A 17,268-nucleotide genomic window follows, 5' to 3' on the forward strand; every position below is an offset into this window, starting at 1 on the left:
AGATTAATTTGATGCAGGCCCAAGGAACTCCGCCCGCTCCTGCAGGAGAAGAAGCTATACACCTTTGTTGGCTTCTCCATTGGAGGTGACAAGGAGAAGCTGAAATTGTCTGGTTTGGAGATCAACCCCGACAAGTACGTCGACATGCAGCGCAAATGGAGAGTTCCAAAAAATGGAAAGAAGTGGCAGGCTTTGGCTGAGTTTGCAGCCAGCCTCATCCACCCATCATACAAGGAAATGAAGAAGAAGATCAATAAGGAATTCGACCACAAACTATGGGGGGACAGCCCACTGCCAAACAACCTCATCGAGTACGCAGCGAAAGATGCGTACGTCACCTACGAGGCATGGAAGAAAATCGAAATCGTCAAAGAAGGTTTGGAGTACTGGCAAGAGGCGGAGGATCATTGGGATGACCCCTACTACTAGGGATATTGAGTTGTTTGTGGTATTATGTGTCTCAGTTTGCAGTTATGTGGTTGAACAAGTTTGCTTTTGTAATGCTGAACAAGTTAGCTTTTGTTATGTTGAACAAGTTTCCTTTTGTAATGATGAACAAGTTTGCTTTTGCTATGTAGTTATGTGATTGTTATGATGCTGGTGCAGAACACTTATGGTTGTGATGTGATGCAAAATCCTTCAACTTTTGGTGATCATTTAGTTCAAGATTTGGTCAGATCGTACAGAATGTTGTCTAGAAGTTTTTGTGATCATTTAGTAGTTTTTTTATATAGAAGCCTTTCACTATAACTGAAAAAGCTGAAGTTCTCAGCATGAAGAATCACACAACACAGCACCTACATTATGATGATACACTATCAACTGCAGACCTGAATGCATCCAATTCGTCCTTTCCCAAGCAGTGATGGTAATTGAAAGTATAACAACTAAAATGCAGCTCTACTGTATGTGTCCAATAGTGCCATCATAATAGAACTTTGAAAAGTCCTATATTATACAATAGGAAGCATCACAAGTTTCAGATGGTTTTCTAGCAAGAATTTTCCAGAAAAGTGGATTGGTGGCACAAAATTGCTACACTCAGTCGATCTACCTAGCATTATCAGCATGGATACCATTGAGACGTCAACAGAAACTGGGGTACCTGCGCTGTCCTGCGGTGGTTGAGGAGATGGATCCGGCCGATCCCGTTGGGGGGCGCGGGGGCGGCGGGGGTGGAGTCGCCGACGGCGTGCAGGGGCGGCGGACAGAGGGGGACGAGTGGGGGATCTGGCGATGGAGGGAGGGAGGCCACAGCGCGAGGGGAATAGGTGGAGTGGGGGGAGGGTTCTAATGGCCTACTTTGGATGGGCCTAATTCGGATGGGCCTAATTCGGATGGGCCGTCTCGTTGTCTGCGCCTGAGGCATGCATGCATGGGAATGGCGGCGACGTGGGTTTGCATGCGCGGGTGGCGGACGTGAACTTTATCTATCCGAAATATGTTATGATTTCTACCCGAAAACAAGCTCGCGTGCAACGCTCTCCCGTGCGACGCACGCCTCTCGCGTGATACGCGATTCCGATGCGACTGCGTGCCAAGTTTTATAGATGGAAACTTCTTTAGACACAATGCCATCTCAAAAACAACTCAGAAACAACTGTATGATTGATCATAAAACACATGCATTGTTGTTCAAAGAACTGTATCATGAATAAATTGTATCATAATTGCGAACATAGTGTGAAACAGAAAACAAAAGGTTTGTTTGCAACTAAATAATCCTGGTTTGAAGCTTAAACTGGTTGAAAAACAATTGAGCCTACTCCATATTGTCTTCTGCACTGCCAAAATCTAGTGACCTCTTGCGTTGCGTCGTTGGAGATTGCGTCGGGCTTGGCGACGACCCATGTGCTTCAATCTTTTTCTCTTTAACATCAATGTAACCATACAACTTAAGTTGTTCTTGGTCTTTCTCTGCCAACTCTCTAGCAAGACCCTCCATTTCTTGAATTCTCACTTCCTGTAGAAAACCATAAGAATTGTATTAGGAAGAACTCAAAAAAGACGTAGCCATAAACTAGATGCATGCAACATGTAAAATTTGAACCTCGGAATCAATGTCATCCTCGGGAAAACAACTCGTAGTTCTATTTTACACAATGTACAGGTGACATGTCTTGCTGCCATTCAGATCAGAAAGCATTTTTTGTACATCATCTGGTCCTGCAATCAAGAACATTCCTTCTGGCAGCTTGCGCGCAGACCCGGGTAAGAAGTAGTACAGTTCTACTCCCAGTTTGCAACCAAAACTATCTCTCATTTCACTCATAATGAGATTGTAGGTCACTTTGGCGGGTTCAAAAATTCTGACTTCTGCCGGGTGTTCATCAAAGTATGCTCTCGGGACATGTGACATCTCATCATCCCTACTAACAAAAAATTCCATGACCAGCACCTAGTATCTCACATCAGAGTTAATACATTCAATGAGTAAAGGGCCAAACATAACTTTTATGTGCATAGCAACATTGCGGCGTTGTTACCTGCTTTTGTGGAATGTATCCTTCATTTGGAGTGACTGGGGATTGTGTCATCTCAAACCTTCTCACCTTATTATGTTGAATGTATCCTTCATGTGGTGTGACTGGGGACTCTGCCATCACAGGTTTCTTATCCTGCGTATGAAACGTCGATAGTGGGTTTACACACACGTTTTGAAAGGTCATACCATATCTTGGGTATGCATCGTTGCGAGGTACTTACAAGGGGAGAATTAACGATATGTTGTTGGGGTGGACTGATGTGGCATTGAACGGGTGACTCTATTGCAATGTCTCGAGTGAATGGCGACTGTGCCATCTCATGATGCTTAGCCTACATACAATCGCTGACATAAGGTTGCCACAAATTGAAGATGTTTGTATCATAGAATACGTAGGTCCTTAATATATAGAATCGGTGCGATATACTTACAGGGGGAGAATAATTGAAGACATGTTGTCGGGGTGGCCGTGAGATCGCACGGTCTTCTAACATATGTCCTTCCAAGCAGACCTTCTCCAGCATGGCCTTATAATCCATGTCTGACCGCTCCTGTACCAGCTTACTGTCCATATCCGCACGTGCCTGCAACAAATAGGCATCCATCTTGACTTGCTCTGTCTGTATAATACTGTCCACAAGCTTCCGGTCCTTCTGCAACGTTTCATGCATTTCCTTGTAGCCTAAGAAAACTTTTTTTCCATGTACTCATGGTCCCTCTTATACTTTTCTTCAATCTCAAGACGCATCTTCGCCATCTTAAGGGAAAACTCCTGACGCTCCTCCTTTATCATCCTGTCCACGTATGAATGTTCTTTTTTCAGTTTCTTATCTACCTTAGCGCGATCCTTTTGCACCTTCAAGTCGATCTCCCGACGCGCTTCATGCAAAGACTTGTCGTACTCCGCACGGTTGTTATACGCCTCTGAGACCATGGTCCCTACAGCAATACATATACCCATAGTATGAAAACTGTATCCACACCCTCATCCACCTAATTCGAAACAATACGACCATGAAAAAATATTCATAATCAGTTCGTACGATCAACTAGTACAAACTATCAATCAAAAAGCTCTTGCATGACATCCTGTACTCGAATCACACCAGAACTACTCAACTATGGCAAAAGTTGGATTTTCTAATCTCTTCGGAAATTACTTGTTGGTCGAATCAATGGAAAAAATAATCAACACTGCAATCGAAGATGAGAGAAGCCGTGGAAGAGACCTTTTTAATCCGGTGTCGGCGTGGTCGCTTGAGAAGCGATGGCGCGATCCCGGCGATGGCTATGTGAGGAGAAACAAGGTAGATGGGGGTGGTTAGGATAGGGTAGATATGCGGTAGAATGGGAAGGTATATATCCGTGATTGTAGGGTTAATTAGTTATTTTGAAGTAATGCGCTTCGATGCAAGTTTTTTTTAACGAGTGCGATCTTTTCGGGGCTTCCAAAACATGTGCACTGACCGCGGGTCGAACCACATATCACACAAGCCCGAGCCATCCCCGTGCCCGTGCCAACCCGCCACCCGCCATTCTAACTTATTGTTCTCTAAAAAAGGAAGAGCAATAAATTCAGTCCAAGAATTTCCAGATATAATTGTCAACCCATTTTCATTGGTAATTACGAGATATGCTTGGCGCAATTAGTGGCTAACTGGTTTTTTTTTGAGGAATAGTAGCAACTTGGTTTGATACATGCCAAACGTTACGTTCAGATTAGTTGCATTATTTCTTTCATTTTTTACCAAAAAAATCTATACAAAGTGTTAATTGGCCAATGTGAACAATGTGGCATGAAGGTTGTCGGCCCAGCCAGTGGATGGAATGGATGGTACATGTACACGCAAGTACGATCTCTGACACACGCATTTCATCTGGTTCAGTGGATGCATGCATGCTCTATGTGGCACGAAGTTTGTCGGCCGAGCCAGTCGACGGACCAGATCGATGCTACAGGAGGGACTCCGTTGTAGACCAACGCTCCATCAATGTCCGGTGTGTGTGCTACGTCCACCGTAAGACAAACATAGTTCCGTCAACCCTAAAACCCTTAAACCCTAAACCCTGATAACCCTAAACCCCCCCTCCCACTAAACCGTAAAAACATTCAAATTTTTGCCCCACATGGAAACCATTATGCATGCATTCTCTATGTGGTCATGGGATGCCATGAAAGATTTTTGGGATTATACACGCAAGTACGATCTCTGACACGCGCATTTCCGGCATAGCATATCAACACCCCGAAAGCACTAGCTAGGTTCCTCACCTGTATGAAACCAACCAAACATCGATCCGGTCTAGTGGATGGATGCATGCCCTATGTGGCACGAAGTTTGTCGGCCGAGCCAGTCAACGGACCGGATCGATGGTACCAGAGGGAATCCATTGTAGACCAATGCTCCATCAATGTCCGGTGTGTGTGCTACGTCCACCGTAAGACAAACATAGTTCCGTCAACCCTAAAACCCTTAAACCCTAAACCCTGATAACCCTAAACCCTCCCTCCCACTAAACCGTAAAAACATTCAAATTTTTGCCCCACATGGAAACCATTATGCATGCATTCTCTATGTGGTCTCATGGGATGCCATGAAAGATTTTTGGGATTATACACGCAAGTACGATCTCTGACACGCGCATTTCCGGCCTAGCATGTCAACACCCCGAAAGCACTAGCTGGGTTCCTCACCTGTATGAAACCAACCAAACATCGATCCGGTCCAGTGGATGGATGCATGCTCTATGTGGCACGAAGTTTGTCGGCCGAGCCAGTCAACGGACCGGATCAATGGTACTGGAGGGAATCCATTGTAGACCAACACTCCATCAATGTCCGGTGTGTGTGCTACGTCCACCGTAAGACAAACATAGTTCCGTCAACCCTAAAACCCTTAAACCCTAAACCCTGATAACCCTAAACCCCCCCTCCCACTAAACCGTAAAAACATTGAAATTTTTGCCCCACATGGAAACCATTATGCATGCATTCTCTATGTGGTCTCATGGGATGCCATGAAAGATTTTCGGGATTATACACGCAAGTACGATCTCTGACACGCGCATTTCCGGCCTAGCATGTCAACACCCCGAAAGCACTAGCTGGGTTCCTCACCTGTATGAAACCAACCAAACATCGATCCGGTCCAGTGGATCGATGCATGCTCTATGTGGCACGAAGTTTGTCGGTCGAGCCAGTCAACGGACCGGATCGATGGTACCGGAGGGAATCCATTGTAGACCAACGCTCCATCAATGTCCGGTGTGTGTGCTACGTCCACGGTAAGACAAACATAGTTCCGTCAACCCTAAAACCCTTAAACCCTAAACCCTGATAACCCTAAACCAACCCTCCCACTAAACCGTAAAAACATTCAAATTTTTGCCCCACATGGAAACCATTATGCATGCATTCTCTATGTAGTCTCATGGGATGCCATGAAAGATTTTCGGGATTATACACGCAAGTACGATCTCTGACACGCGCATTTCCGGCCTAGCATGTCAACACCCCGAAAGCACTAGCTGGGTTCCTCACCTATATGAAACCAACCAAACATCGATCCGGTCCAGTGGATGGATGCATGCTCTATGTGGCACGAAGTTTGTCAGCCGAGCCAGTCAACGGACCAGATCAATGGTACCGGAGGGAATCCATTGTAGACCAACGCTCCATCAATGTCCGGTGTGTGTGCTACGTCCACCGTAAGACAAACATAGTTCCGTCAACCCTAAAACCCTTAAACCCTAAACCCTGATAACCCTAAACCCCCCCTCCCACTAAACCGTAAAAACATTCAAATTTTTGCCCCACATGGAAACCATTATGCATGCATTTTCTATGTGGTCTCATGGGATGCCATGAAAGATTTTCGGGATTATACACGCAAGTACGATCTCTGACACGCGCATTTCCGGCCTAGCATGTCAACACCCCGAAAGCACTAGCTGGGTTCCTCACCTGTATGAAACCAACCAAACATCAATCCGGTCCAGTGGATGGATGCATGCTCTATGTGGCACGAAGTTTGTCGGCCGAGCCAGTCAACGGACCGGATCGATGGTACCGGAGGGAATCCATTATAGACCAACGCTCCATCAATGTCCGGTGTGTGTGCTACGTCCACCGTAAGACAAACATAGTTCCGTCAACCCTAAAACCCTTAAACCCTAAACCCTGATAACCCTAAACCCCCCCTCCCACTAAACCGTAAAAACATTCAAATTTTTGCCCCACATGGAAACCATTATGCATGCATTCTCTATGTGGTCTCATGGGATGCCATGAAAGATTTTCGGGATTATACACGCAAGTACGATCTCTGACACGCGCATTTCCGGCCTAGCATGTCAACACCCCGAAAGCACTAGCTGGGTTCCTCACCTGTATGAAACCAACCAAACATCGATCCGGTCCAGTGGATGGATGCATGCTCTATGTGGCACGAAGTTTGTCGGTCGAGCCAGTCAACGGACCAGATCAATGGTACCGGAGGGAATCCATTGTAGACCAACGCTCCATCAATGTCCGGTGTGTGTGCTACGTCCACCATAAGACAAACATAGTTCCGTCAACCCTAAAACCCTTAAACCCTAAACCCTGATAACCCTAAACCCCACCCCTCCCACTAAACCGTAAAAACATTCAAATTTTTGCCCCACATGGAAACCATTATGCATGCATTCTCTATGTGGTCTCATGGGATGCCATGAAAGATTTTCCGGATTATACACGCAAGTACGATCTCTGACACGCGCATTTCCGGCCTAGCATGTCAACACCCCGAAAGCACTAGCTGGGTTCCTCACCTGTATGAAACCAACCAAACATCGATCCAGTCTAGTGGATGGGTGCATGCTCTATGTGGCACGAAGTTTGTCGGCCGAGCCAGTCAACGGACCGGATCGATGGTACCGGAGGGAATCCATTGTAGACCAACACTCCATCAATGTCCGGTGTGTGTGCTACGTCCACCGTAAGACAAACATAGTTCCGTCAACCCTAGAACCCTTAAACCCTAAACCCTAATAACCCTAAACCCCCCCCCCACTAAACCGTATAAACATTCAAAATTTTGCCCAACATGGAAACCATTATGCATTCATTCTCTATGTGGTCATGGGATGCCATTAAGAAAGTTTGGGATCATTACTACATATACATGCAAGTACGTTCTCTGACACACGCATTTCCGGGCTTGCATGTAAACACTCAACCCTAAACCCTGATAACCCTAACCCCTGATAACCCTAAACCCCTAAACCCCTAAACCCTAATAACCCTAAACCCCTAAACCCTAAACCCCGTAAACCCCACACCGAGTTCACAAGATTTTCTTATTTCTTTATATCATTTATCCAAATCTCACATAACTCACGTGGCCCACCCCTCCCTAAATCCCGCGATTACAGCTCCGCATTCTAACCACCCGGGCCGTCCGCACCTCCCACGACCGCTACAAGATCAGATCGGAGATGCCGGTCGCCCACGGAATACAGGAGTCGGCGGCCACCACTCGCCGCCCACCGCCAACGTGATCTGAGGGTTCGGACGTCAGTGTTCTTCTCGCCGCCTCCTCCTCGCGTGAACGCGCCGTTTTTCCTTTGCGCCGTCGACCGTGCTATACCGGCACTTATAGTTTCCGACGCACTAACCGCCGCCATCTACTCGGTGGCACCATCTCCGAGATAAGGTATTAGTTGATCGTAACTCTTTATAATCGTTGTCCGCCGATGCTTTAGTTATTGAACCCTCATAGGTTTTGCACCCAAATAGGTTCTGTGCTTAAACCATAAGTGGATCATATGTTAAATGACCCAGTTAATTTTGTTAAAATTAATTCTCTGCTAATTTTGTTATACATTTTCCAATTTTGTTCAGATTAATTGAGCCTGCTTTTATCATTGCATACGAGGCAGCAATGTCAGTTTCAGACGAACATTAATCATGGAGAAAAGCCCATCTCCGAAACTACCGATGCGTTAAGTAATTGACTATTTGTGTACAATCGTTTCATACACATAATTCATGTGTACTCAGTTTTATTTAATGGAATGTAACAGGAACTCGCCAGAAAGCATGGTCATATGGAGTTAGTATGCTCACAGACAAGGTTCGGAAAAACCATGAAACTGTTGTCAGAAGACCACAAAAAGTACATCATATCAGAAACCAGTCTTGGCGGACTAACCCAGATGCATGAAGTGACTCTACGTCGCAAAATGTTGGTTAGACTAGCCAAGAGCATAGATATGGACACGAAATCCATTACCATCGGTAAAACGCCAATTCCTATAACGAAAGAGGACGTGCAAGGTATATTTGGCATTCCGATAGAAGGGGAGGATATAGAGCCACATCTGGAAAATCAAACTGACACAGAATTGTTTACCGCCTATGCAAACAATGGGCAAATTTTGATTTCTGACCTTGAAACGGCGATCCGAGCTTCCAAAGCCCCAGACGGTGATTTCCTGAGACGGTTCATTCTGTACGCAATTGGTACTGTTCTAGCACCAACAGCACAACATTATGTGGACTTGAAATATCTCAACCTTGTTACAGATCTTGAAAACCTTCGAAAATTTAACTGGGGATGTTTCACACTTAATCACTTCTTCAAGTCCGTTCACAAGTTTAGAAATCGAGATCACGTAAATATACAAGGAAATCTAATTCTGCTCCAGGTTAGTGCTAGATCACTACTTAATGTCCTTTAATTATTGTTCTGTTGCATATCTGTATGGTGATGAACTAATTTATTGTGTAGTATTGGTACTGGGAGCACGTGCGTAGTGGCCGATTAATGTATGCTTCTAGACCCCCTCCATTGATCGCACGATGGGACGAAATGATGGCTACTATAAGAAGTGATGCTTACGAGAAAGGAGGTCTTCATAACGGGCTGGTACCTATCTACAATTGAACTTTCTATATCCGATTTTTTATTTGGTACTAATGGTTCATTATATTTTAAAAAAAATAGGATGTCATGGAAATTTGTGCTCCTCAACGACCGTCCGAGAATTCTAATAATTTTCCAAGAAAAAAAGATGAACATGTGCATCAACATGATTCGTATCGAGCACCATCACAAGGACAGCAATTTAGTAGCCAGCAAGTGTGTACTCCAAAGACTATTTGTTTTTGCAATATCACAAATAGGTGTCATGGAACCTCATTCATTTATCTATTGTTATCAACGGGGTTTTATTTTGTTTACACAGATTGAAATGGTAGTTGAAGTCATGAATGCACGCATTGCTGATCATGAAAAGAAGGTAGGCAGGAAGTTAATGGAAATTGAGCACAGATTTGATGTCAAATACCAGACTCTAGGTGAAGACTTGATCGACATGAAGACTAAAACTGGCACTAATCCTAGGTTGTCGAAGGCCGAGGACGAAATTAAAGACTTAAGGAGGGAACTCCATGTATGTCATACTGTGCATTTTGTATTTTTTATGAATATGTTCCTTCATGTTCATTATTGTTTGCATTGTTACAGGACTTAAAATACGAATTTACAAGGAACCGACAATCAGTGTCACAGAAAGGAGGCGTGCAGGTGATCAATATGGCCCAACATGTTAATATCTAAAAGTAACAAACTAATGATGAACTACCTTTGTTCATTGTAGGATCAAGTCAATGTGTGCAATTCATCCCTAACAGGAACTCCTAGGGCTAGCCAAGTCACGACAGGGACTTCGAGTACACCAAGTGCAAGACATGTGACGGAAAACAATGAGGAGCCACAATTAACTCCGATGAAGCCTGTCTTTGGTAATGATTACAAGTTCACGCATGAGGACATAGAGACAGCCATTTACATCCGCGGAACATACGACCCTGTTGAAATAGCTAGAACCGGAGACATTACCCTCACAGCAGAAAATCTGAAGCGAAATTTGGACGACAAATAGATTTATGGTGATGTAAGCCCATTATACTCTATTCTACATCACTACTGCAACAACTGTCTTATTATTGTATGATTGAAAATTTGGCAGGTTATTATGGCATATGCTAGCATTAGCCAAATTGAGAATGATACTACCTCAATCATATCCCATCAAGAAACCGAAAACCTGTTACAAATGAAGGGGGTGGTTCCTGTTGGACGTGCAACCTCATGGTTAGCTCGTGTAGCAGGAAAATTTGTAGGGCGCCGAAAGGTACACGTTTTCCACACTTTCATAGTTTACGTACACGACAACTTTCGGTTCTCAACCCAACCCGAATTTTACTGCAGGTGCATGTCCCACTGAATGTACACCAAAACCATTGGATGCTAATGATGTTTAATTTTGACAAAAAAGAAATTCAGACTCTAAACTCCATGAATTATCATTGCGACAAGACCAAGGAAGATTCTCTTGTAAGTGTTCTCTTGCTGCCTCTTTTGATCCGCATGGAACATGAGCTCCCAAAGAGCCATAACCCTATGTATAACTCGTCGTACCCTAGGTGGACTCGATTCAGTTCTGCATTGATGAAGCTGTCAAGAAAGGGTTGATATCACCAGCTAAGAACATCAATTTTGCCGAATGGACCAAAAAACGCTATGAGAACATACCACAACAGACCAATGGGTACGCATGGCCTCATAAATTATTATTTGCGTACACGAATAAGATTACTGATCTTTAACTAAACATCACAGGACTTCCTGTGTGGTTTGGACACTGCAGTACATGTTGTCATGGAACGGGGATGAAATGACCGATATTTTGAACCAGGTAATTGAATGCCTAATTTATATTTGTACTTTGTTTAGCTTGAAAGTTATGTTGACGTCATTGTCGGTTATCCAATATAGGCAAGGATAGATATTTTTAGGTGGAAAATATGTACAGCCTTACTGCATTCAGATTGCAATGCGCTTCGTCTCGAATCATATAAGTTCCCCATAACGGTTAGCGCTACATCAAGAATATATCATTTATTTCACAAGTCTCGTGATTAGAACTAACACAGCACTCTCTCTTAAACAGAAGGAAGTGTACGATGCCCAGCAAGCAGTTCTACCTGATGCTTCAGAAGAGGACGTACAATTAGTCAACAATCCTGATGGTTCGAACGAACCTGACACATCCAACTCCCAGAAGGATACCGGTGCACCCAACTCCCTCGAAAATGGTGCACCCAACTCCCCCAAAAGGAAGAGAGCACGTGGACGCCCAAGAAAGCAAGTCGATCCCGAGCAAACAGCAAAAACAAAGAGTCTTAAAGAACTAAAACATAAATTTGACAGCAAGACCATAGCCAACCAAGTGTCTTCGTTACCATCACGGTCACGCAGAGAGCATAAACCAACACCGGCTTTATTGATCCCATTCAAACACAAATAGGTAGCATCAATTGATCATTAATTGATACATGCTCATGCTCATGCTCTACTTTTAGCATCATTTGATACAAGTTTTGTTTTTCTTATCAGAAAGTGGAAGTAGGTGCTTTTGGCAATCATGAGCATCCTATACTTATTGCAATATCTAATGCATTGATACATTATCATGCCCATGCTCTACTTTTAGCATCATTTGATACACGTTGAGTTCTTATCAGAAAGTGGAAATAGGTACTTTTGGCAATCATGAGCATCCTCTACTTATTGCAATATCTAATGCATCATCAGTACAAAGCTTGATTTGGCAATAGGTGGAATCGGCAATCATTTGCATGCTTTAATTTTGTCAAAAATTAATGCATAGTTCAGTTGTAACTGCTCATAGATATGGCAGGAACATGCTGAGTTATACACTAAACATACTCATGCCAAGCTATAACTACCATAGTCATATTATTAGAGTTCCTAGCATGCATCACCATACGGCAGAATAACACAGCAACCATAACATAGACCACCGTACGATACTTGAGTTGGTAAGGCCTTGTACAATGCAAGGTGCTTAGGGGAGTTGCTTATAGAAATAAACCAGGCTTTTCTTAAGCACAGGTGCTTATTTGTACAGGGTAGACGCATAACTAGGCGTCTCTCCTGTACAAATATGCACCGGTGCATCAGAAAAACCCTGTTTATTTTTCTAAGCACCACCCTAAGCATCTAGCATTGCACAAGGCTTAAACATGCATCACCAAAATATTATTAACAACTAGGAACACTAAACCAGAGTAGCAGCAAATTCTTAACATAAACGGCAGATCAACCACCGCTCAGCATAGGTTCAGACACACCATAGGACATCAGTTTTAGACTCCAACAACAAAGAAACATAGATAACATAAGAGGACACGGCGGTCCTGGGGCAGCATCAGCACTCTAGCAGCACATCACTTCTCTCCCTTCTTCAATGCATGTTCTACGGCTCATTGACTTTGACAATCTCAAGGAAGCGTGCGTAGGCAGCATGTTTAGCTAGAGTACTGGCACTACGATTCTTGCCATGTCCATTGCCAGTGCTGAAGGCATGCTGGATCATGCCATCTATGCCGCCACCGATCACCTTGCAACAGAAAGGGCACCCAATCTTGCCAAAGAAACGGTACTTGATCTTCCCAGCAATCAGATGCCTCAGGGTGTACCGGCTCTTGCTGTGCCTGCTGTCCATGCTGTAGTCCACGTCGTCGTCATCCTCCTGTCAATTAGTGAATTAGTACACATAGAATAACTCAGGTGATATATTATGGTACATTGACTTTAATTACAATGTTTTGAAAGTACACATGTGAAACATGGCAACTATCTATTTGCTAGAAATAAGGCGTATGTGCACATACATAATTGAGCCAAATAAATTGACATGCACAATTATTGACGGTGGAATAGTTGCATTTATAGATTAGTGCACAAGTAGTACATAACTAACACATGAAAGACTACATGAAGTGGCTTGGTTTAATGATATTTGATACTTGTTACAGGTGTAATTCTTATTGGAATCAGAAAAATGGCTTCATTGTACTCCTCCATGTTTCACACAAGGGGGGTTTGTTCTATCTACTGGAATGAAGAAACAATTATTCTTTCTGACAGCGGCAATACTGCTTCTCCAACATTGTTAGACCCTGATAACTTTCAGAAGGAAATTGGTAAAGGGGCTATGGGGTGTCTCACTGCTCATATTGATGAGAGATGTGGCTGTGATCATCTAAATAAAATACTATGGAAAATTGGGTAGATGAGATGTTTTGATTTTTCGGTATCTAGTGGATATGTAATGTCAGCCCATAATTATTAAGGGAGCGATCACTTCCTTTGCAAAATGGAAATCTGTATAGAATTTGCAAATGGATCATCTATGAACATGTGTGCAAACTAATCATCTATGAACATGTGTGCAAATTAATTCATGTACATAAACTATAATGAATCAGGAACTGCAGCATTTAGTCACTGTCCTGGGGAAGCCAATGGAGAATCCTGCCATATATCCATTATTTAACCCACTTTTTTCATTAATGTATCCCTGCCATGAACATTTTCTTGTATTTGGGTTCATTACCCCACTTCTTTCATTAATGTATCCCTTGTGAAACTTATGCTCATCTAGTTAACAAGACTAACCCCAATGCCATGAAAAAAACCCAGAGTATCTGCTAGAATCAGAATGTGAATCAGGTTTAAAAATCCACATCCAACATGAAGATCTATGCTAGATCCCTACAATCCTACATACGTACAACTAGAACGCCCAAGTGAAATTCATGCTCATCTAGTTAACAAGAAAAACCCCAATGTCATGAAAAAACTGAGCAAAAAACAGAGTACTACCTCAGATAGCTCGTCGATGGCATCCTCGTCGAAGTCGCTGCCCTTCCTGCTATCTAGGTCGAACTCCTTTATGGCGTTCTCCTCCATGAGCTCTTCGATTTTGTCATACACCTTGCGCTTACGCCTTCTCATCTCCTCCTCCTCCAGATCTTCCCCGACCTTGTGCTCGCCGACGGGTGCCTCGACGGCTGCGATGGCAGCGGGAGCAGGCACAATGGTCGCTGCACCGCCAGCTTCCGCCGCTACGGTAGACTCAGCCGCTCCACCCACGGCTGCAGCCACAGTAGCAGACTGCTCTGCTCCGATGGTTGCCTCCGGCTTGTCCGCCGCATCTTCACGCCCGCGCTTCATCGTCGGTCGAAGACAGGAGGAGGGAGGCGTAGGAAGGGAGGAGGGTGGTGACGAAGGAGGAGAGGGTGGTGAGGTGGTGAGGAAGGAAGAGAGGGTGGTATGGTTCAGGAGACGACGAGGGTTTTCTACCCGATTTGGGGAAGAAAGGCACTGCTCCTGCCTCTTGGAGTTACCGAGAAGCCGCGGGTGCCGATTTGACTTGACACACCCACCCGACCGTCCCGATTCCACGTGGGAACGTGGCGGTCGTGCACGCGGTCGTGCACCTCCTACGGTTTGCCATCAATTGTTATCAGTCTCACAAGTGGGTCCCCTTGTCATCCACACAACCAAGCCACCACATGTACCACATTTTTCTTTCTCCCTGTCTCGACCACTCCACATCTTTCTTTCTCCCCCTCTCGACCAGCGCTGCTGCCTCCGCCGCCATCTGCCGACGACCCCTCTCTTCACTGCCGGTGCGCGGCCGCCGCCAACTATGGCAAGTACGTCAGATCTCCACTCTTCTTCCCTTCCCCAAACGCGTCTCCCTACGGAGGCGGATCTGAGCCAATTGGTTTGGACTGAAACTTAGTTTTTGGATTGGATCTTGATTTGGTTTATATGGTTTGAGACCAAATCAATCAATTAGTTTGAGCCGCCACTACCACCTACTACTGCTTCAAATCCAAGAGCCGCAGTTGCCGGCCGGAGCTCGTCGGCTCTCTCGAGCTTTGACGCCATGTCTGATCTAGATTCATGATGTGCCCTCGCATATGGCTTTCTCCACGGTTTGAACCTTTGGAAGTTGAAAACGGTTTGGACTGGGTTGGATGACGCGCATGTATAGTTCGGTTTGGTCTAGATTCTAAATGAAAATATCTGGATTGGTTTGGTTTTGATGTGTGCCGTGGATTGGACTGGTTTAAGTTTCGATGCCCAACTATTCCCAGGTTTAGATGAACCGGGCATTGCCATTGTCATTGCCATTGCTTTATTACATAGATGATAGAAAATAGATTGATTGGCCATTGCCAGTATAGGTTATCACTATGATTTATTATATGTATGATCTTTGTATTGTACTATGTACAATTCAACTTAGAGTTCAACATGTTCTGTGTAGAATGGAGGAAGCACAATGTGGACGCTGCAACTCACGGTGCCGGACCAGCCTTTCTACTGCCACGTTGTTCGGCATCTACTTCCAGCCTTCTTTTGTTGTTGCAGTGGCAATAATTTATATGAACCTTCTGACAGTACATTCTTTTTTTGCTATTTGCACTAATGTATTGTGTCTGCTATTTGTTTTTATCTTACACAGATCGTACCATGCAATGTGAGATTGGCATTCAATGAGCTCGTCGCAGACACCGTGACCTTCGACGCTCTTGGGGGCCCATACACTATGCAGGTCGAGAAGGGGCGAAAGATAACCCAGATAGGAGGAGATGATTGGGATCGTTTCATCGCCCGCATGCGTCTTACTGGGGGTGAATTGATCAGCTTCTTCTTCAGAAGAGATAGGCCCAGGATTTCTGTTATCTATCTAAATTTCATTCCGGATAGTGAGGATGAAGTTCACGAGGACGAAGATGGTGCTGATTCAGATGATGATGAGAACCCACTTGTTGAATACCTGTATGCCCAAGGACTCAGCCTGGGCGACGAGGAAATCGGCAACCCCTGGGACATGCTTCCGCTACGTGAAGACTACCTAGGGAAGCCATTCGTGACCCGCCTCACAAGGATGAATGTTAAACAGCATATCATGGTATGTTACTTAGTGTGGTAATTACATGATATGCATGCTTAGTTAGTGTAGTACTTCATATGATATGCATGTTGTAGTACTGTGATGAGAGGCCAAGTTTAGAATTCATTTAGTGAAGAATTTTATGACATGCATGTAGTGTAGTAATATGCGATGATATGCTTAGTGTACGGAGTAATCTAATGATATGCCTAATTACTGTAGTAATTTGATGCTTGGCGTATAGTGTAGTGATGTGATGATATATATGCTCAGTGTTGAATCCAATGATATATGTGTCTTGAAGTGTATGCTTTGTTGATAATTGCAAGTGACATGATCATATATCATCTCAACTGTTTTCAGAAATTACCTAAGAGGTTACTTGATAGCTGTGGCATCGACCCGGGCAAAGAAGGCATGGCTGCTGGACTACGCCTTACCAGAACGGGCTCCATCACCAGCTGTGCCTATGCAATGGACACGGACGGTCGCACTGTCTTGAGCAGGGCAGGGTGGAAGAAGTTCCTTCGTGCCAAGAATCTTCAGGTAGGACAGGCCATCCTACTCACTGTTGCGAACACCCATCGCCATGACTTGAGGATGATGATCACCATCCACCTCATTTAGAACTGGGGTGGGCCATGTATCAATGTGAAATGAACTTGTTATGTCAGCTCTTGTTTGCGAGTACTTGTCGTGTATTACCGTACCTATATCTACTCATATCTAGGTACTATTGCTTGTGATGGATTGCAACTATTATTAACTGGTACCTAAAGCTCTACTAGCTATGATTATTCCACTGTGTGATGTTTTATATGTTGTATTGTGACATGGTAACTGTTATATATGGTAGAGGCTGGTCTCTAAGACCTTGTACAATGCAAGGTGCTTAGGGATGTGCTTCCACTGTGTGATGTTTTGTACGTGCCAGGTTGTAGTATGAAATGCTAACT

At 44.2% G+C, this 17,268-nt stretch overlaps 1 pseudogene; it reads left to right on the plus strand.

Moving 5' to 3' along the window:
* Positions 1-15,683: 15,683 nt before the first annotated feature.
* LOC119320781 overlaps positions 15,684-17,268 on the plus strand; it is a 33,783-nt pseudogene continuing 32,198 nt past the window's right edge.

This window comes from Triticum dicoccoides, chromosome 6B (assembly GCF_002162155.2).
Source record: "Triticum dicoccoides isolate Atlit2015 ecotype Zavitan chromosome 6B, WEW_v2.0, whole genome shotgun sequence".
Classification (NCBI taxonomy): Eukaryota; Viridiplantae; Streptophyta; class Magnoliopsida; order Poales; family Poaceae; genus Triticum; species Triticum dicoccoides.